The sequence below is a fragment of the Xenia sp. Carnegie-2017 genome, unplaced genomic scaffold (assembly GCF_021976095.1).
Source record: "Xenia sp. Carnegie-2017 unplaced genomic scaffold, XeniaSp_v1 HiC_scaffold_25, whole genome shotgun sequence".
NCBI classification, from domain to species: domain Eukaryota; kingdom Metazoa; phylum Cnidaria; class Anthozoa; order Malacalcyonacea; family Xeniidae; genus Xenia; species Xenia sp. Carnegie-2017.
Genome location: NW_025813488.1, coordinates 1,317,777 through 1,341,571, shown reverse-complemented (window position 1 = coordinate 1,341,571; position 23,795 = coordinate 1,317,777). Strand labels below are relative to the sequence as shown.

The following is a 23,795-nucleotide window of genomic DNA, read 5'->3' as shown; positions in this document are numbered from 1 at the left end:
GGCTTGTTGATTTTAAATATGCAAATTAAAACTTATTTGTTTAACATCTTTTCTATAAGATGCTAAAATAACACCTTGCTTGAATGGCTCTATTTTCGGGTTGCGTTTTGAGTGTTGAATTGACACCACTTAAACACGTTTTCATTGTTCGAAATTTTTATGAACCATGTGAGAAATTTGCATGGAGGCGTGTATTGTCAATTTTGCTCTTGTTTTTCAAAAAGAAATATGCTTAGCATGTAGCCAAAAGTAACGGAAATTACTTTTGTTAAATGGACGTGTTACCTGTCAAATTAATTTAATGTTGTAGGAATTCCTTTCGTGCAAAACATACATGTTGAAAACTTAACTACCCGAAAAGTAATTGGTGATAAGTAATGCGTTACTTCAGCAGTTATTATTGGAGGAGGCCAGTTCATGCAAAGTGCATCTTTATGTATTTTCATTTTATAGCTTTTCTTTTGAGTTTGTTACATGCCTGTTTACTTAACCATTCGCTATCTTGTTTTTAAGACTATCAATTGTACTTCTCGAGAGTGGGGCACTAATTCATAAATATTTACTATTTTATTATCAGACTATCAATATTTTCATCTAAATTTTTTGCTCATTTGGCTTCATCACATATCTATGAAGATCGCTACAGTTCGACTCTAGTCATAGCGGGCTATATTAAACTTAGCGCACCTTGATACTTTCTGCGAAATGATTGGAAAGTTTTTCTTTATCCTCTGGAGTTGCACTATCAGTTGGCAACACAAAAGTTCTAAAAATATTAATTAAGTCTTTTTTTAGTTCGTGGGTGTTTGTATCAAAGTTTTCGTTAAACTAATGTAATGTGAGTGTTAATTGGAGTAGGGACTAGGGCGAGTAATAATATATTGAGGTATGCCCGACTGATTATTTTTGAAAGCCAATTCACTTTCGAAAGAAAGCAGTCGGGAACATTTGAACTCACATGAATAAAATTACCCATCTTAATTGACGTTCTAGCGACGCTTCCGTTAACAATAAATCAGGCCTCTGGCTCAGTTTTATACATGTTTTCTCTGTTGGATTTCTACCATTCGAACGTTTCTTCTTGTTTTCTTTTTTCAAGTGCTCTCATTGTTTCATGTTTATCAATTCGTTTTACTTTACCATTCCGTTTAACCGTTTTGCTGAAACTAAAGATGAAGAACAGGACGTGTGTTCTTATCGTCTTTTTGTTGAAATCCGTAATTTTTATATAGCTATATATATATTTCATCACGGAGATGTTTTACAAAGATCTGAGCGTACTTAGCCGTCACGTTTTAGTACTTCTTGATCAATTTCATTACGTTATAATTGCTCATTTTGTTAGATATGTATTGTTTTCTCACTTAGTAAACACAGGAAAATTTACATGGCAAGTCCATGTCTATTTTTCTATCTTTTAAAAAACTTACAAATTTGAATTGCATTAGCAGTTACTCACGAATCGAGAAGCTATGTGATGCATTTAGTGTTTTATGAATAGTGATATCTTGTGGTGTTTTTAGCGACGTGTTCCTTATCCTACCCATATTTTGACTACCTGCCCATAATTTTATTGTTATTTTTAATTGAGAAAAATAAATCAAGTTACATATTGATCTAGATCTAAAAAAAAGCTAATCCATATTTTAATATTTCATAGCCATGGACGATGGAATTAAAATCTGGATTAATTGCGAAACGAGAATGAGCCATGACGAAATGTTGCCTTTTTTTTTGCGGAGATGCTCAATTTGATTCAATGGGACGCAATGCCTAGGTATGATATATAGTATTTATTAGTACACTGCCTTAAACCCGTTCCGCCCAAGTCTATTGAGCCTTCTTCCAGCACACGGATTTACTGAAAAGCGAAATACGTTCTATCTATGTCATGCCACAAAAGGGAAAACTGGATGTTGTTGAAATCATATACATGCAGTCATCACTTTCTTTCATTCCTAGTCTCAATAATAACTTGTATGAACGATTACACTGTTATGTGAGAAACGATTGTGATTGTTGTTCCTATCAAAATCAAACGTGGAACTGACATTTTCATTCCAAGAAATACAATTATTTTCAACAAATTAGCTACAAGAGAAGCAACCCGTCATAGAACTTGGATATGTAGTTTTTACACTCGAAATGCCATACGCATGCAAATATGATCGTGAATGAGGTTGAGTTATTCAGTTGCTAGCAAATCTGCGTTAGTAAACCAAAATTTAGATTTTAGTACCCAGCGATTTGCACTGCATGGGTGCAACGAACTGCCTAGCTCTGTAAAACATAGATATGTTTTGATACTATCAAACAAATGGCCTTCGAGCGTTTTAAAATATTTATATAAGGGACTTCTCAAAGAGTATAGCTTGCAATAAACGCAGATTCGAAAATTTGCAGATAAAAATTTTAAAGTAGGATAAAATACTTATAAAAACACTGCGTGAATTTAACACTTAAAGGCTTAATTAACCTCTATTATGAATATTGTACTAGATCGGTACATATCTTTTACTTGTACGTCGACATTCCTTCAAACATCGCAATTTTCCCAATCAGAACTTTTTTCAAGTTCTTAGTAAATCTAGGGACTGATACAGGATTTTTGTTGGAGTTGCGCTCTGGTAGTGATTAGATTTCGGTGGCCTTGTGCTTCCGTAGCATGTCAGAAATTTTAGTAAATTTTGCAACATTTTATTACGATGGGAGATTTTTGGAAGTGGGCTCCATTAAACACAAACAACAATAACTTTTGCTTTATTAATTGTTTTAATAGTATTCGCAGGGTAATGTTCAAAATATTGTCCCCTTTTAGCCAAGGCTTTAGGGGTGTGCACATATTACCATCAACCCTACCTGAGTAAATCTACATTTTGTGTCGAAACGCTCTTCTGGTCGACAATTTTCCTCACGCTCGTTTTTGGTCACAAAATCCGCAATTCAAAGTGTTTATAATATTGCTATTTGTTGTTCGTTAAGACACTTTCTTTTTTGGATTGACACGTAAAGTTAAGAGAAGAAGAGATAATATAAGAGGAGTTCCATATTATTGGAAGCAGTTGAAGTTATAAAACACATAAGAATTATTGCATGTTGTTTTTGTTAACGTTTTTCTTGGATTTTCAGCTGTCAAGTGGAAGTCCTGTTTTAGATATTACCGTGCATTTCGTTTTCTTCGTTTTATGATATGTTTTAGAAATAAAATAGATCAATCTCTTCACATCTTTGACATGCATCTTTCCTATTTAAGGTGATTATAGGGATCTGGAAAAAGTTGATTTTATACATGTCTTGACTTGTTCTTGGAAAAAATAGGCTTGCTCATTCAACTTAAATGCTTGTTTGGTTAAGAATTGCTTTCTTGCTTTATAAAATGTTTTGAGCATGTATCTTGACAATGAAAACTCGCGAGCAAAAGCATTTTAACGGAAATTCCCATTATTGTCAGAGGCTAAGCAAGCTCGCTAATTGGTGGAAGAATTATTCATATATGCATTTTCTACCTCAGTAGCTTCTATTGAAATCAATTGGGTTATGGATTAACAAAGATTAAAACAAGCGAATATATGAATATTCGCCCCTCCCCAATTATCGAGCTTGTGCGGCCTCTGAATGGTTTATTTTCATCAATCATTGATAAAGAAAGCTACATATTTTAACAAATCTTAACACATATTATATGAAACACATATTTTTTGTTTCTTTATTTCGTTTATTCTCTGCCTTAAGGACAGAAATAGCTGCATTGTGTCGTTTTTTGTCGTCGATAGTCAATTTTTAATATCTTTAGAGTCGAGACTTTTGATCGAGTCTTGGAAGGTATCTCTATTCGTTTTGATTTTGTTTCTCATGTTTTGTAGCCAGTCTTGATTGTTGAACTGCACTCTTCCTTGCTTATTTCCTCGTCTCTTGATCTCGCAAGATCCTTAAGATCGTTCAGCCATTACTTACCTTTGCTTGAGCAAACGTGCTTGCAAAAACCAACACAGCAAGAAGGAAGAAAAACCAGAATTATTTAATTGCAATATATGTTTGCAAGAATATATTTTTGTGTGTGTGAAACGCTCACGTGCTTAGATGACTTTCAAGATTGCGTCATCATATTTATACAAAAGCAACTGGCTAAGATGTTAAGGCAACAATCTTCATGCTACATATCACGATCTTGTTATTATCCAGCCGCTGTCTTCTCATACTGTGATAAACGTAAAACGATTTTTACACTGTGATAAAACATTTACTATAACTTATCACATCTTGGTGAATAAATATGACGAGGACACTTTATTATCTAATTAATGCTATCTTTTGTCTTAACATACCGTAAGGCAACATCTGTAACTTTAACATATGCATGAGCTTCATGAAAACCTGTGTTAACGTTATATACTTCTATTTCCGTTTGAATTAAATATGATTTCAAAATTATTAAGAAACCTTTTCTTCATTAACAAACTGCAAACTCGAAACTCTCTCGCGTCTACCATACATGAACAATCCAGGTATTAGTGCGTATATTTATAGACACAAGAAAAGCGATTTATATAAATACGCTGCTTTGCTGTAAAAAAATACGCTGCTTTGTTGATTCTTATATGAAATAAGACATATATTGCATGACTAGAAAGTTGCAAAAGATTCAGTTTTTGTCAAATGCTCATAAATTTATGTTACTTTTACTTTTTAAATTAGATTCATAAAATATTTATCTTCTTTTAATGTAAAAAGACGTAAGCAAATAAGAAAGTTTCCATGCCTTTTCATTATAACTTTGCACAATATTTAAGGGTTAAGAAGACCTTTATCGATAATTTAATATTCGCATTGAGTGCTATTGTTATAGCTTTGTCTTTATGTATTTCCGCTTAAGTCAGACATTACACATGTAGCTTTTGTAACCTATTTTAGCATTGCTTAATTGCATCTTTATGCAAAGTGGAATACATGAAAAGATCGTAATAACCGACTCATCATTGTCGTCTGACAATTGGTGTTCACGTAAAGAATTGTATATTGTTAACTGTGGCAAAATATCAAAGCTCCTTTTTGTTAACCAAAAGATACAGCTGTCATTTTTTCCTTCATCTACTACTGTCATTTCCCTTTTATCTTCTATTGTCTTGTATGGTGTATATTCGACCATTTATATAAACTTCTCCATAAATGTACTTCAACTTATCGATAAGTGTTATTCCATTGGTCCATAAGTGTAGCTACTTCAACTTGTCCATAAGTGTACTTTATCTAGTCCGTAAGTGTACTTTATCTAGTCCGTAAGTGTACTTTATCTTGTATGTAAGTGTACTTCGACTCGTCCATAAATGTACTTTGTCTTGTCCATAAGTGCACTTTATCAAGCTGCAGCTAATTCTCGTTTAAATAAATTAAAAATACTTGAAAGGTATTGGCCCAACATCTAAACTCTCGGGCAAAAAAAGTCAATGAATGAAAAGCGAAAAGAAATTGTGCACGAAGTAAGGAAGCAAACGAGGATTGTTGAAGGGCACGTAAAATAACTTAAGAAGTAAAGACCTGCAACAAGAATCTGATGCTTGCAAACTTAACCAAAAACTGTTTCATCTTAAGTGCTTTTTTTAACTATATTTGCGCCAACAAAATGGTGGAAGTTCAATGACTTAGTAATTTAGGAAATGGGAGACACGTTCTTGCATAAAAATCTTGCTGATCTTACAGCAAAATGCATTACTTCGGATCACTTGGATGAAAGAGCACAGCTGAGTAGCTCAAACTTTTCATTGATGCGCTGACACTCGCCTTTAATAAGAAAAACTTCTCCATTAGTTGAAGAACGAACATTTCATTGAGCGGTGTTTGTTTTGCATGCATTGCTTTTCTCGTCAACCGTCGTAACCCTTCTCACATCAAAGCATGCTGTGCATCGCGTGATTTTAATGTCGGGAGAAAAAATTCGAAATATCGAGAGAAAACAGTCAAAACCAGGCGGGCGTCACCAGTTGCTTATAGTTTACACCCCTCGGACTCTTCAAAAGGCACGATACTTTAATTAACTGTCAAAGTTTATTCAATTATTACAAAGTAAAGAATGTATACAATGAGCACTAAACACACCAGTTAATATACACATTAAAATGTCTGCTCCATAATTGATGATTCCTCAAAAATGAAGTTTTTAAGCAAAGCAGTTACTGCGATCCTTTGTAGCATTACAGCTACACTCAATATGTTTTTCCAAGTACAGGAAACTATTGAAGAGGCCAAATGTTATGATAGCATAGTATTTCTGGCATTAAAATGCTGTGAAACTAAACAATGAACATTTTACTTTTTCATCAAATTCGCCCAAAATTGTCAAAATGATTGCTGCATGTATGTTTCTCGTTCTTTTAAAACTCGATCAGATGAATTTCGAAACGATACATGAGTGTAAAAACTACGAAAAACTTGACTTTTGTAGGATAATCTTCACATCCTTTGCTCTCTTGTTTCGCCATGTTATTATTCATGCAGGTTCCATGCGCGCTACGTATGCGTTAGCAATCTATGTCTAGTGTCATATATGTTGCCAACCGGCTTGGGGAGAAAATCCATGTCTTGAAATTTGAAAATTGAAAATTTATACATTTATATCCTGCGAAGTTGTTCAATCGCACTTAAATATGAACAACAAATACAAACATATTTTCTAGTTCGCGGATGTTTGTTTTATTATATAGTTTCGCATGGGAATGCAGAAATGTAGGTAGTTAACTGGAGGTATAGTTATGTCTTTTACTCTTTCAATATCAAATTATTTTTATTCACAAGGTCCATAATTGAAAGGTCTATTGTGCCTTAAGACACTTTCTTTCTTTTCATGTTGTTTTCTTTTTAATTGAAGCGTTCAGAGGAGAAGAAAAAATATAAAGGGAACTCGGTGTTGCTTGAAAGTTAAAACACACAAGTGTTAAAGAGATTGTCTTTTGGAGTTTGGTTAACATTGTTCTTGGGTTTCTTATTCACGTTAAAGTCCTTAGATATTATCATTGCCTTCCATCCATTTTCATGATAAGATTTGGAAATTATTTATGTCAACCGTTCTTCTTATCTTTTGCAAGCATTTTTTTATTTAAGATAATTAGCTATTTCTTTGGAAAAAACTAATCTTGAACAACTCCTGACGTTTGCTGACATTTGATAATGAAAACTCGTGACGAAGTTTGTGTTAGCAAAAACTCAAATTTATTGATGAAGAAAGTTAAGCATTTTACTAAATTCTGACATGCAGCACCTATAAAAGTTATTTTGACAGAAACTCTTCTTAATTGTTTATTTCATATCGATCTTTGATGAAGAAAGCTACATATTTCAACAAATCATATCATGCAACACTTATTGCTTATTACTTTATTTTGTTTATTTTCTTGAGTAGTCCTCAGGACAGAAATGGCGGCGGCAATGTGTTGTTTTCTTTCGTCGATAATCGTTTTCTTTTAAATCCTTGGAGTCGAAACTTTTCTTCCAATCTTGGAAGTTTTCTCTATATGTTTTGACTTCGTTTCTCACTTTACCGTTGTATTTGAAGCAATCTGGCCAGCACTCTTTCATGTTTATTTCTTTCCCTCTCCTTGATTTTCCGAGATCCTCAACATCGTCCAGCCATGTTGCCTTTGCATAAGCAAACCTGCATTCAAATACCAACACAGCAAGAAAGAGGAAACTCCAGGAGTGTTTCATTGCACCATTTATGTTTGAAACAGTATATTTCTTTCCTGTCAATTGCACTCGTGCGTTTAGATTTTTAACAAACTTGCGTCATCCTATTTATACAAAAGCAGTTGGCTATCAACCAAGATGTTGAGGCAAATAATAATGCTAAGTATCCAGATCTTATCGCTATCATGCATGCAGCCGCTTTTTGTCCCATATTGTGGTGAATGTAAAACGATTTTTTCTTTGATGAAACGATTACTATCTTATCACATCTCGATAACCAAACATGACGTGGACACTTTATTTAGTAACTATTGTTATCTTTTGTTTCAATTTACCGCAAGGTAACATCTGTGTCTTGAAACATGTGCATGTGTTCCATTCTTGTGACGCTGTGTGCCATTTTTTTCACTGACAGTTCATATTTTTGTGTTTGCTTCTGCATGTATGGTATCCATGTTGACTTTTGTAAACTTCCATTTGAGCCTGCCATCCTATAGTATAGTACAATGATTACCACAACACAAAACTGGTGTTTAATTCATGTTATTCACGAAAAGGCCGGACATGGTGTACCAAAATAAACATTTGTCATCCGAGTCGTGTTTTCGATCTTGAAAGGAAGGGGAGCTGTCCAAGAAGTAATCGTGAAATGTAAAATAATTATACAGATTCGTTGAGACCTTTTAAAAAACTTTTCTTCGCTAGTTGAGAACGTCTCTTTTATTTATTAGTAAATGTACGTTTTTGGTACACTCTTCTCATTGACAATCTTCCTAGTGGTTCTTTTGCTCACAAGATACAACATTCATTATTTTATTATCTTGCTATTTAAAAGCTTTATTGTTGGTTAAGACACATTCTTTTACGTGTTATTTTTCTTCTTGATGCGTTAAGTTAAGGTGTATTTAAAAAAAATTGTTGAATTAAGTAAAAGATTTTAAAAAGTATAATGGACTTTCTTTTACATCATTGTGTAGATGCTTGCTTATTTTGCAATTTATTGAAGTTTTTGAGATAAATTAAGCAATGGATGTTCAGTCGTTTCACGATTAACAAATTCGTTATTTGCATTTATTTTCGCCAATTTGTTTGCTTTATAGTAGGTGTAGTTGATCAGGTAACTTAATAATAAAATAGTTTTGATAAAATATAAGCAGGTTTGTTGTGCAACAACGAGATAAAACTTAATTTTAAGATGTGTAAATTAGGTAAAGACATAACATAAATTATCCATTGTAGCTACTTGTCAGTGAAACTTTAATAATTCGGGTAGTAAGCTTGCAAAGATTGATGTTAAAATTAAGGTTAAAGACAGTTTTAGAAGATTTCTTATTTAAGACAAAAAACCTGTGGCTCTAGAAGTTTAAACTTATGTACAAATATTGTCCTTTGGTGAACATTATTCTTCGATTTTTAGTTCTTGTGAAACTCCTGTTTTAGATCTTATCATTTTTTTCATCCATTCTCGTAACAATTGACCTAAATTTTTTCATATGCATGTTACCTATTGAAGCAATTTTCGGAAAAAGTTGATCTCGAACAACTCTTCACATGTTCTTGATAAAAGGATGCCTAGCTAAATTCAATTTGACTGCTTGTCGTATTAAAACTCTTTTTCTTTTTGATGTTTTAAAAATGTATCTTCACAATGAAAACTCGTTACCAGAACTATGTTGACAGAAACTCTTTTTTACTGTTTAGTTCATATCAATCATTGATAAAGATAGCTACTTATTTCAGCTACATATTTCTAATCTGGCAGTAATGTTTATTTTTTCACTAGCCGCAATTAAAGAAATGATTGCACGTGCCGTCCTCTTTCGCCCACACTTTTAAATCTTTGAAGTCGAAACTTTTCTTCCTATCTTGAAAGATATCTCGATTTGTTTTCATCTTGTTTCTCATATGTTGTACCTCGTCTTGACTGTTGTCTTTGAAGCAATGTGGCCCGCACTCTTCTATGTTTATTTTGTCATTTCTCCTTGATCTCCTGAGATCCCCACGATCGTTCAGCCATGTTGCCTTTGCATGAGTAAAGCTGCATTCGAGAACCAACAGAGCAACAAAGAGAAAGCTCCACGAGTATTTCACTGCACTATATGTTTGCAAGAATGTATGTTGTTTGCTTTCAGACGCACTCGTGCTTTTAGATGGTTTACAAACTATGTCATTCTATATATTTGTACAGGAGTGATAAGATTTTGACTAAGGTGTTAAGACAACGATCGTCTTGTCAATTATCATGATCTCGTCGTTTGCCAGCCGCTCGCTGTCCCATATTGAGATGAACGCAAAACAATTTTAACTCTGACAAAACGTTTATGAACTGCAGTTTGTTAAGCAAATTTATCATTGCTATTTAGTTATTTGAAAAGGTCCTCAATTATACTGGAATGTTGTTTCTTGTTTTACATCATGCTAAATGAAATTGAGTTAAGTAAATGAGTACATCTTGATAACTATTTTTCACTAATGAGCTAACTAAGATTATTTTTCGTTTTGACATACCATAAGGTTACATCTGTGTGTCTTTAAATGTGTGCTCCACCGATCTTATATTCTGTGCGCTTTTATTTTTAAAGACTTCTTTATTCATAGTTTTTCGTTTTCACTGTGTTTTATAGCCTGCTTTTAATGAACGAACGCAAAACTATACGATAACTTACATTTTGAATTTAATATGAAAATTTTTACGAAACATTGCCTTCATTGACAACCTGCCAACTCAGAACGTTCTAGCACCGACTAACAAACAAGAAACAAAAGATGTTTACTGTGTTTGTACAGGCTTATGAAAATCAAGGAGACCTTTGGGAGAACTCGAAAGTCAACCGAGCGTCGACGGTTGCATCTGCTTGAAAGTCTCACAAGCATCTCCGAGGTTTGCATAAGGTAGTGCCAATACAGGGAGCATCTTGTATTTCTTTTCTAAATTAACAATAATGCAAACCAGCAAATTTAAAACAATTTTTTTTTCCTCTAAAGGCCCGTTCACAAGATCCGATTGTTTCGGTTCCGACTTTTGGTTGCTTGTTCAGACGGTCTGATAATTTTGTTGATATTTATTTTCGTTTGAATATTTATAGTTGTTGTAGCAGCTATTTATGTTATTCAGAACATATATCGATATCTTTTGTGTATTTTTGTTCTTGCTTCCAAGTCTCTTTCAAATCTTTGATCTTGTCGGATGAAAATAGAGCAAGTTCCATTTCCATCCGAGTTTCAGACTGATGGATCCGACTGTCGAAGGCTCACTTTATATGCGGTGACATGAGTTGTTTTTAGGATCCGAAGAATCGGATCGTGTGAACGGGCCTTAACATGTATTCATGATTGGGATGCAAATTTTCTTTGATTGATTGATTAATTAATTGGTTGAGCTCAGGATAATACTAATACGCCTATCGACCAATCAGTGCACGTGTTTCAATTTTTTTAATTTATAATGACAATGCAGTTAAGCGCGCATATATTTAAACACAATAAGTGTATTTCATTATGTACATTGTGTTGCTTTATTAATTCTTATTGAAAAGAAAGTTGTTAAAGACAAGAAATTACCAGCAAACTATTGATTGAAATAATCTATTTTACTTGAGTTTAAAATTCTCTGAAGTAAAAGGAATGGCAAACTTTTGTTTGTTTGCTTTGCCGTCATTGTTGAATCTAACTGCACAGTCTAATTAGACTGTTGCCTTAAGCGAAATAATAGATACCTTATTTACCTTTTAGGTTGGTCTGGATAGAAAAATATTTCCTCTCGGTCTCAAAAACGTTTGAGACCTCGTGAAGATATTTTTTATCTGGATCACATGGCCGGTGAATAACATAACTATATTTAATTGTAAAACAACCTTGATTAAAGAAATTATTAATCTTCTTTTGACTTATAAAAACTTAATCAAATAAAAATATTTCCATTGTATTTTCGAGAATATTTTACGTTAAATAAGACTTTGATTTTATGCTAATTTAATTTTTGTATTGTATGCGAAGGTTGAATCTTTTTTGTCTTTATTGTGTTTCGCCTTGTTACAAAATCTACTGTCTTAAATTAAACATTACCCACGTATTTTACCGTAACTGCGTAAAAGCACTATTGATAAAGCGCATTCAATAAGTACGACAAGCTTTTTTAAAGTAAACATGTTTCAACATCTCATGATACCATCTTATTTATTATTAATAATTATTAAGAGTAATAATAAGAGTAATAATTGTATAAATCATTTTTGAAATTGACCACGCAATGTCAGTTATAGAAAAGTTTTAAAACACTATGGCCTAAACACAGCAAACTAGTAGCCGTGTGCGCAACGTTCTTATGCCTCAGAAGCAGGGCATTCGAAAGATCAATCATTAGGGGAGAGTCATATTCATACCCTCATACCATCGATCATCCTACGATCATACTAGGTATCATCATCAATCATACTACTACTTGAATGTGTTTATTTTAGACAATTCATTTAAATTTCTGTACGTCAAACAAAAATGTCTGCATTGGATGAACGTGTTTCTCTTTGGTTGCAGATGTTAGGAAATTTTCATAAAATTTTCTTTTTTCTTTTCTCGTCCTTGCTGCTTTGAAGGGTTTTTTTCGATCCTATGCTTTTCGTCCATAAAATTGTCACGACGGGTCAATAAACTCAATTTTCCAAGTATTCTTTCTCCGACTTGCATTCGTACTTGACTTTTCATTTCACTGTTTTAAAGATTTGTCTGTTTACTTCAGGAAATTTGTTTACTTTTTTGAAATTACGTTGTGGAAAAGTTGTAAACCGTCAAAAATATTTCTGAACCAATCAAAACGCGCTATATTTTCCGCAAGTGACGCCGGCCATATATAATGCAGTGTTAACGTGAAAAGGGATGCTTTATGCTATGCAATGTCATAGTGATGATATTTACATAATAAAAATGATAGATACAAATTTGTACAAAATATTTCAAGAAATGATTATTTCATTGAAGATGAGATATAAGTCATTTCTAACGTTCTTGTAATGTAATCTAAATGCTGTGTAATAAAATTTCGTCGTCATGAACGCATTAACACAATCTTTGCCTTTTTCCCATCTAGTAGTACTATGAGGATAAGGTCATAAAGAAACAAATTACTGCAAATCTCTCCTTCTTAAATTGATCTTTGAATTTGGGCTAATTCTGAAAGAAACCATTCACACTTCGAGAAAGAAGGACAGTGAAATTGAAGAGAAGCAACTGTCAAGTAAGTGATAGTCTTGATCTTTATTTGACTTTGAAAATGGTTTTTTGAAAACCACGCTACGTGGAGATGATCCTAAAATTATTGACAAGAGTTTAGTCAATAAATTGACTGAAATCTTGAAATCAGCAGACCCTGGTGTAAAGGAAACGCTAGATAATATTGTCAAAGGGTTATTGAATGGGAGGAATTCTATGCGTCAGCTGTTCCTCGTCCAAATTGTTTAAATTAATTTTGATGTAGTTTAACAACCTCGAACGCTTGTAAAAAAGTCAGTGTGTGAAAAACAGCAATAAATCGTGCAAAAAGCAAGGGAGCACACGAGGAAAGTCGAAGAAGAGCAACATGGAATAGATGAAGAGTTACGACAAAGGTCTGATACTTTCAAAATTTACCAAAAACTATTTCAAGATGCTCGATCTATTGTGTTGCTTAACAAGGCTAGGGTGAAAGAAAGCAGTAGATAATTGTCTGTACCGACTGTAGCTTTTGGCGTCATTAAATGTCCTAGCAAAGATTGATAAACTGGCAATATTTTAAATTTCTCGTTGCTTACGTCTACTCTATTTGACTGACACAGAATAACATGTTTTTTGTGATGAATCAAAAGATGCATTTAGAGCATAATTTGCAAATATGAAAAAAATATCTACACGTCTTAAGTCGTCGCCTCAAAAAACTTGTTTCACCTATGACAGCCGAAAAAATACATCAATTTTAGCCATGGTGATTATCAAAGTTGTAAGAGTGAAATTAACGACTTTTTGTTCGACGAACCCACTGAATTGAATTTACTACTAAGGCAATAAAATGATAAATTTCAATGACTCATGCACTAATATAAGAAATTGAGGACAAGTCCCCGGAAAAACCTGGCTGAGCTTACAACGCCATGTCTAACCTAATTACTGATCCGAAATTAGATAATGTAGTTAAAGAAATTAAAGAGGTAACTCCTAACACTGGAGAACGTATTAAGTGCTCTACGTTCGAGGAAGATCAGTGTTCAACGAAGAAGAGTAGCTACGTTATTGTTTGAAGCGATTTGATCCTAATTGAGTTGCTTTTCGATGGAAACCTATAATACACAGGAGGAAGTATTCAGTGTCTTTCCCAAATGCACTTTGTCACATTGATGGAAACCATAAACTAATACGGTATCCATTCGTTGTACATTGCTGCATAGATGGCTACTCCCGTTTACTTATCTATCTACATTGTTCTAATAACAATAAAATTTCAACTGTACTTGATCTGTTTAAAAAGGGAGTAGCACAATTTAGTTTACCTTCAAGTGTTCGAACCGACCACGGGATGGAAACTTTGGTGTGGCTAATTATATGCTACAGCATCGAGGTACTGGTCGTGGTAGCAATTTTATCGTTTAGAAAATTCTGGACAACTTGATCCTTTAAATAAACTACGTAGTTTTGTGTTGTATTTTATCTAACACCGAAAAATTAACAATTCATTACGTGAATTTTTACAGCAATGGCAACACTACCCCTTGTCAACAGAAAATAATCTTTCACCAATGCAACTGCATACGAAAGAAGTGCATGGAAACTTGAATTCAAATCACACTGCTATTGACAACTTTTTGAGCAATAGTCGAGAGAAGTAGGTTTTAGGGATTGATTATAATGAGCATGGTATTAAAGAGTCTGACAACCAGGTGACAGTTCTCGAAATTCTTCACATGTTCAATGAGGAACAGTTTATTGCTGCAAATATTAGCGCTATTTCAAACTACTGAGTTAGCGAATATGAACAATGTCTAGAAATCATTGAAAACATGTTACATTAAAAATGATTAGTTTTCTTTTTATAGGATTAAGTATCATGCATAATTATCCTAGAGTTTTTGATCAAACATTAACCTAGTTTACAGCAAAAGTGCAACAACAAACATTTTCTGTTTTATGAATGTTTCTCAAAAATAGCAAAACTTCTAACACTATAAAAAGACAAACATGCTCTAAATCAGGCATAGTTATTCAGCTCTGAAAAAAGTGCTCTATGACAATCACAACATTCCAAAATAAGTTCTTAGAAGAAATGCTTGTCATTTCTGCTCAGACAAGTGTCCTTTCCACGTCATTCTGACTTATGATGCAGCTGAATTCATGCCGGAAATCACAATAATCTTCATACGACGATGGAAGCTCAAGCACACAACCACATGTATTGAATACTGGTCTTCTTCCAAACCCAAGTACAGATGTAAATGTAACTTGCACAGAGTTCCCAATGAGAACATCAGCCCCAGTAGCCAATCTCAAAAATTCGCGTAAAGAAATGTTGTCCAAACCCATTATCCACCTTTTTAGAAACACCATTGATTCAGCTTTTGCAGGAGTTCTTGGGGTAGCAACAAACATACGACTCACCTTAACAGGTGAAGGATTCAAGTGTTAATACTTGTCAAGAAGTGATTTGTTAGCAGGAAAAAGAATCTTCATTAACTTGATAATGGGCTCCCAACAATCCGCAACATACTTCGTTCTTTGAGCAATTTCCTTGTGAGCAAGTTCAAACAATATATCAGAAAATTTTCCTTTGACAGATTTTTTGTAGATGAATTCAAAATTTACAGAAACAAAAGAGATATGTTTTATTTAAATTCATTGATGCTAATGTAAAATCCTCATTAGAATTGGAGTCAGATTCAGAATAATTTATTACTTGTCGCTGCTGCAGAAAGTTGAAAGAAATGCGAAAACCTTTGAACTGCTTCTTTGTTTATTAGACACGTAGTACGTACTCTAAAACTGGCGTATAATTGGAACGTCCGGCGACACAACTGTTAGACTCGTATCGCCATTTATTATAACCGAAAAAATGGCATTCTGCCTTAATAGACATCGCTGATATTAGCAAATTAAACGCCCAGTGTGTATATAGCTGTATTAACTAAGATACGCATAGTTTACAACATTCTTTCATCCTTACTAAGCTGGCTGTTTCACGTGTTAGTATTCTAAAGTTAAATGGAGTATTTTCAATCGAATAACTCAAATTCCTTTTCAGCGCTTTGTAATGCTTACTCATTCTTTGTAGTTGTGTAGCAGCACTAAAATGATGAACTACGGCTAACTTATTATAAAAAAGCTTCGAGTACATCAGTAATTGTTATTATATTTTTTTTGATCGAAAACTTCAAAATGGAGAATTGTATAATTTGCAGTACTAGTGACGAGAAAGATAGCAATTTGGTACAATGTAAAACGGCAGAACCTTGGGCGAGGTTGTATTGTGCAGCAGAAGTTTGGCAATTTACACCAAATCTATAATTGTCTAATAGTAAAAATGATTTTCCTCGTTCGCTTGTAAAGTGTCGTATGTCTTGTAGAAAAGAATTTGTTAACCGAAAAAAATTCAATCTCTATCAAAGAAAACCACAGAGAGTAGCGAAACAGGAGAAGAGCAGAGCCAGGTTAAAGGTGACAGTCGCGATGCTTATAAATCGGCAATCAATTCGGCAGTGCTTCCAAAAACGTCTATATTTTTCAAAAAATCAAAATACAAACCAGGAACCAAAACACAAGAGAAACTGCATAGTGTTCAAGAGCTTAGAGCTGATGACACAGCAAGACAAGTGGCGGCTACATCAGCTTCAGTGCCAGTTTGCAGCTAGGTGAATCTTGACTAATTCTAGATGCAACTCATACAGACGACTATTTCGGGAATATGTATCACTAGCTTCTCTTGAGAGCAACCCCCATAAAGAACTTACACCTTCACGTATAAAATCAGACATGGAAGCTGTTGCAAGTGTGATTGACGTTTTGAAAAATGTTTTCTGTAGTCCATGGAGCAGAAATGCTGTGAACCTGATTAGCTTGTCAACTGGGTTATCAGCTACTCCAGAGGTCAAAGATGACCTAATGCTAATTTTAGAGGGAAAAGCGCATGTAGAAAATTTTTGCAAGAACGATTTTCTTTAATGGAACTGTTTCTTTTTTCGATCCTTTGAGAAATTGTAAGCTTAAGTATCTCAAGAACCTCAAAACTGTAAGAAAGGTTCGTTCTAATGATGCAGTTATACCTATAAAACTTGATCGAGTATTATTTGCGAGGATGACATAAAAAAGACAGTTTTGCAAAGTAGACATGCGTCTGGTGTTTGCATATCCTCTTGGCCCAGTACCTTGGGCGCTAGCAGATCCTTATGGTCTTCCAAGAAAAACAAACAAAGCTAAGTTAGCTCTGTTACTTAAAAATCAAGTTGTCATTGAAGATTGTTATCCACATGATGCTACAAGTATATATGATAGAATGATTGTGCTTCAAAAATTCAAACCACCGCCAGGAGATACATTTGAATTTGTAGCTGAAAGTTTGTTCTTAGTTTAACTAATAACTCCAGCAAGCGAACTGACGTTGTTTTCGATGTGTGCTGAGATATCTCCATTAAGAATGCTGAAAAACTGAAACATGCTGCTACACCAGAGATTACCTATCAAAATATCTTGGCTGGCCTGTTCACCAAGTAAAGACTTGGAGCAAATTCTTCAGTGTTTCAGCAAACAAAACTGAGCTAGTGTGGTTCCTTGTTGCTAAATGGAAACAGAAACAGTGTCGAGACAGACTTTTCAGCAAAACACTCTACATAACTGAGGAGAATATGTGCTGGAAAATTTGCTCTTCCGATATCCGACTGGTACCAAAACTGAGAAGCAACCACGAAAAGGCTGATACTTGCATGGTTTTACACGCCAAGCATGCATGTGGCAAGTGCGTCATCCACTCAGAAGATACAGATGTCATGATACTTTCGATTGACCATGCCCACAACCTGGGCAAATGTTACCTGCAGAAAGGTAAAGGACCAAGGCCAAGAATTGTGTGAATATCCGAGACTTCACATAAACTTGAAGGAAAGCTAGCTGTCAGGGGCCGCGGAAGTATCTCAAAAGTGGGGGGGCACCGACCGAAAAGGGCATGTGAGTTTGCAGCTTACTGTTTTAGTATATTACAGATATGCATTGTTTCATGAATCATGATTAAGTTTCAAAGTCTGCAAAATATTGGTAGACATTCTTAGAATGCTATGCGTATTCTCTACTGCTCGGCGTGCGTGCTAACAAATTGAACTAAGATGACTACATGAACAATTTTATTAAGTAATGCGAGCTCATTAAAATTTCCCAAAAAATCAAACCCTACGTTCGTTTTTCAGAACAGAGTCCTTAGCTATTAAACGTAAGTCCAGTTCGTCAGGTTTGGCCTTGTTTACATGCATAACAATAAGATTATTGTAGCGTGCTGCCGTCATTGTGCTCCTGAGATGTGTCTTGACAAGCCGCTGGCATGAAAAAGATCGTTCTCCTGAGGCTGCGCTTATTGGAGCAAGAAGGTAAATCTGCAAGAGTCGGACAACATTAGACATTGTTATGACAATCTGCGATGAGTTATTTTCCTCGGTTGAGAATATTGATGTTATGGTTTCAATTGATGTCACCTTTTTTACTTCTGAAAGTTGCTCCTGTAGTGAAGCCAAGCACGCATCAATTGCCTCAACATACTGGGCACGGTGGGCGTTGCTCGCCATCTCCGTGTTAAAGTCGCCACGGAACTTTCTTCGGTCTTGTTTGTGTTGGATCGCCTGCAAAGTTGATAGCCTTGCTTGAAGCAACTACTTGGTCGTAAAACAAAGAGCAATTTGTCTTGTTGACGCTGCAAGTTTGTCTTCAAGGCATTTATGCAAGTAACAGTTGACAAACGAAGACAACCTCACTCGACAAACGCGATTTTTGATCCATCTGGGTAATCAAAATCAAAAACTAAGCTATAGCTGATTTCGCATGATGCCGACAGACTTTGTTCTACTCTCGGGGCTACTTGTATCTAAGAAAAACTTCTTCAGTCCAATTTTACCTAAAAAAAGGGCATTTCTATACCATGAAAAAGGGCACATTTTCCCCTTTTGCAAAAAGTGGGGATCACTTGCCCCCAATGCCCCCCCCGGTTCTGCGGCCTCTGCTAGCTGATGGCATTCCTATGCTGGAAGCTTGCGAGGCTTTACTCGGGCTACTTGCATTAGCAGGTTGTGACACAGTGTCTGCCTTCTCTTCAAAGTGAAAATATCGGCCAATGCAGATTCTTACAAAGAATGATACCTACGTGAAAACAATGATAGACATTGGCAAGGATTGGAATGTAAGCCTGGATACATTTAGCCCAGCTGGAGAGTTCATAAGTAATTTATATGGAAAGAAATGCACGAATGTGGATTCATTGCGATATGAGCTTCATTATGCGAAAGGAGGGAAGGTCGCGCCTGAAGGATTGCCGCCATGTCAGTCATCACTAAGGCTGCATTTGTCTCGTGCAAATTATCAGGCGGCTATTTGGAGGAGAGCTACAGAAGCATGCCCTGACATACCCTCGCCGCACGTACATGGCTGGAACGTAAACTTTTCCAACTTAGAATTTATGTGGCTTAGTTCCAAACCTGCCCCTGGAGAGGTGCTACAGCCTCTTTGTTGCACTTGCAAACCCAAGTGTACAGAAGATACATGCTGATGCATGAAAGCAGGATTAAATGCACTTTGATGTGCAGCTTAAATTGAATTGCGAAAATATGCCATTAGATGACAGTGAAACATTTCTTTATACCGACAGCGACGATGAAGAAGACGAATAGATATTTATTTTTAAAACCTTTAAATAAGTGTTATCCGAAAATTAAATTAGTAGTTATAAGTGTAATAACAGATATATAGGACATGCATTTAATATTTTTGAGATTATATATTCTCTTTTAATCACTGCTTTGGTTGTTTATGACTTAATATTCGTAGGCGGGATTTTCTCTAAGGGACAAATTGGCAACCATTAACGGATTAAAGTGCGTCATTTCAAAGTCGAAATTCAACATGAAAACTACCGTTTCAAATGTCCTCCAAGACATTTTTTGAAAGCTTAAGTGATGAGCTTTCATACGCAACCCATTTCGTTTGCTTCCCTGAGATGAGTATTGGAACCATCTCAGGTGATGGACTATAGCCTTATTTCTTTAAAGTTAGTCTTGTAAGGTGAAATTCCATTAAAATAGATTTCCAATGAAACATTAGAGAAGAGGCAAAAGCTGGTAGAGAATATAAGATATTTTCCAATAAATATTCTCCTAGTTCTTTACGTTTTCGTGTCTTAATGCATATCAATAAAAATTGTAAATCATGACTTTGTATGTGTTGAATGAGAAGAAAATTAGTCACCTTCCACCATAAAATGGATGTTTGTTATCTACCTTTACAAACTCAAACATCATATACTGTTTTGGGAGATGTCTGCATATATTTGATCTAAGCGAAACATTGTTCCATGGTCGATCGAAAGGAAACCTAGACAGAATGAGCTTATTTTTCTCTTCGGGCAAACGTGCTTTGTGGGTTGGTACTTTTTTGTAATGTTGATCAGGGATATTCACGAGATGTCTCTAAACAATGGTTGAGGAGTGTCTTCCCTTTTTCGAGGGATTCCTTGATGTTGATTTTGACATGCTTTGCCTTTTTCGAGAAGGGCCTTTGACTGACTTGCTGTAATTTCAACCGAGCTTGTACGATAACTTGCGAATCTTTGAGCTAACTCAGATCTCATTGAAGACTTATCATTTAACAGGACATTTGAAGATGATGGTGAAGCAAGTCTATGAAGATCTTCAGCTGATCTAATTTGAATTGTTAGCAGAGCTTGTGCAGCTTATGAGGACATTGAGTGTTATAATAACAGGAGCGGCTAAGTGGACTGGTACGATGTTGTCAAAAACATGGATACCAATTGACTTATTTCCGCTTAATGTTCGCTTTGCAGAAAACTATTTTTCTCGACCTTCTCTTGGTGGGTATAGTTAGTTGTATAGAATTTTTTAAAAACAAACATACACGTGATCTTTTTTGGCATTTCTTCAATGCTAACACTTGTTTTCACTGGTGAGATATTTGCTTATTTTGTTTCTTCATCAAAGATTGAAAAGCAATTACACTAAAAAAGCCATAAAATCTGGAAGACGGTATTGAAAAACACTGACTTGCGTACCAAATATGCTGATATTTTCCTGTTTTTGGTTATAAAGTTGAATATACTTTTCTACTTATTTATTAATAAGTTTAAAGATTGGTAATCCAGGCATATTTAATGTATAAAAATAAAAGTTTCTCCGGATTGTTTAAAATTATTTTATTGATCTTTCAACTCGGTGCTTCGAGCCTTCATCAGAAAGATATAGGAAGTTATAAACAGTTGTTTTTTATTTGTAGACGCTTAGAGCGTCTAATTGGATTAACGGGTGGACCATCCAATCACGTTATTTTATTTATTGTCGTTTTTTCGACAATATTTCTGCATTGTACCATGCCTAGCCTATACCTTGCGAGATATTCACGTGGAAAAACAATCGACAAGAATCGAGGTTGATCCGACAAACTATTACAAGACAGAAAATGCAAAATAAAATAGATAAAAACATTTTGTTTGAATATTTTCAGTATTATGCACATCTTTTTTATAAATACATCTTTTACGTGCATCATTGATGTCTTTTACGTTTAAAAAAATGTTCATTGGGTCTTTTTAATAGAAGATACATATTTCAGTTTCCCTGTGTTTATTTCGTTTTTGGCTTTATATTTTAATGTTGCGCATCAAGCTTATTCGTGAATTGTGATATGCGATGTGCTTGTTTTGTTTTCCTTTTTATTGGGTTTTTACACAAAACATACAAAAATAGGACATTGTTTACATGAAATATGCCATTTTCATTAATAAATGATAAGAAAAAGGCTTTTTAAATAGTTTTTTTTTGCGAGAATCTTTACTTTTCATTATGATACACTGAGATATATATGTACTTGCAATGTTTGTATTTTCGTGATATGAAAGATGCTTCTCTTAAAAAACACATTTTTCTCTTTATTAGTTTATTCAATATTTTGGAAACTTTATTAGTTTGTGTATTTAACCACAATATTTTGGGAACTACAATATTTTGGCAGTAGAAACAGGTAGGCATGTCTAGAAATTCTTATAGCTCAGAAAAAGCGAATATTTTTGCGCGGTTTTTTGCCAACTTTTGTATTCGTCAGATAATATTTCAGAAACTAAACGAGATTTGTTCAATGTAGTTACTTGAGTGAAAAATTTAATGCCTCTTTTATAGTCAAAGCTAAATAATGAAGGTATTATACAAACAGAAAAGGGTGGGATTTTGCGATATAAAAAGAGTATATTTTGAAAAACTAAGGTTACAAAGGACTGGCACTACCTACAAAACACGGCTTCAATTTCCCCCCCTGAGTTATCATTCCAGAATATTTATAATTCAATGGTTTGCAATGACGTCACTACTACGTCACAAAATTTAACTGTCCGCCAGTATGGGGGAGTGAAAAGTGGTGCAGTAATACAATTTACTGTTTATTACATCGACTAAGTTTTTTCTCAATTTATTGCATCATTTGCATGGTTTTAAACCATTCAAACGACAGGGTATGAGCAAAAGAACCATTCTTTTTGTTAAATGCATCAAATCATAAGGAAATACGACAAAGAAACGGGGATTTTGTAATCTGAAAGTAAGTAAAGTGGCGACTTGCGAATTCGAACGATCATTGCCGAGATTTAAGCCGTAACGCACTATGCTCACGAAAACGATCGTGTTTAAAGCGAAATTTACACTCTGGAATTTGTACTTCTCTATGCCGGCAAAGAAGAGGATCGTCTATTGTAATCATTAAATACAATGGTGAAAACGATTAGCAAACTAATTGTTGTGTTGTTCAGCCATGTCAAGATAGACGAGAGATACAATGTGTATGATGAATGCAATGATTGATGAAATCTTGACGAAAATTGTTACAACCTAACGAACCTGGCTTTAATGTGCTAAGGGCAGTTTGCTTTGCGAGTGAAGTTGGACAAATGAGAAGATCTATTACACTTTTGGGTTGAGAAACTTTTGCTAAACAATATATGGCTCATGCTGACAGAAAGAAAAAGTTTAACCTGGTTCTGTTGATGTAGACAAGACAAGAAATATAGCTACAGTTAGAATGCACATTTATATAATTCTTGTGGCTTGAGACAGAAGTACATCATTCTTTAACAAGTTTTACCACCAAATTCACTTTGTCATACCTTTGGAGGACCTGTCCCTTTCATTCACAAAATGATAACTCTTGACTCATTTGACTGATGTGGCATTCAACATTGAATGAACTGTAGTTTTTATTATTGATGAAACATTGTTATGATATGAATTTCCCATTGTTGGCATGAGATTATACATGAACAGAATGGTTTCTTTGTTCTGTGTTGATGCCATGCATTCCCGTTTTATCATAGTAATAACACTTATTTAATATCCAGTAATAAACAGTTTGAAATTTTAATACTTTGGTCTTATAAAAATCCTTACTATTTTTATTAAATGGTTTTTCGCAAGGTGGATGTTTTGGTGGTCAAGGCTGAAAACGTCACAATGACCATTCGACAACAGCGTCTTGTTGTGGTTAACATTGGGTCTAAAAGCTGAGATTATTTGAACCATTGTCACTAGGATGCATTTATAGTAAAGTAATTTGAATGAGTTACCTTTGTGCACAGTCTTCTTTCTGGTATCAGTATGCACGAGTTGTTAATTTATCTGACTAGACAATTTGTGATTACCAGAATTTAATTTTTTTTTGTATTTGCAATATACAGTAGAGTTTAATCACATTAGTTTAAATATCTTTGATCATGGGAGAACATATTTATCTGCTTGCAGAAATTGACCAAGACAATATTTGATTACTTGTAACTAGTTGATTGATTTAAGTCGAGATTTACAATACAATAACGCATTTTGATGGGAATTTTGAGTATTAAAACACACAATATTATACAA

The 23,795-nt window shown here is 34.5% G+C and overlaps 1 protein-coding gene across 4 annotated transcripts in view; it reads left to right on the top strand.

Moving 5' to 3' along the window:
* Window positions 1-23,795, top strand: part of LOC124453372 — a 62,146-nt gene that overhangs the window by 34,926 nt on the left and 3,425 nt on the right. The window contains exons 19-21 of one of the 4 annotated variants that reach the window (XR_006951067.1): window positions 1,661-1,777; window positions 12,761-12,907; window positions 13,148-13,277. The gene's annotated coding sequence lies outside the window, so the exon portion shown is untranslated. Of the gene's footprint in view, window positions 1-1,660; window positions 1,778-3,863; window positions 4,432-12,760; window positions 12,908-13,147; window positions 13,430-23,795 lie in introns of those variants that run through there. The other 3 variants (XR_006951065.1, XR_006951068.1, XR_006951070.1) reach the window with 3 other exon arrangements.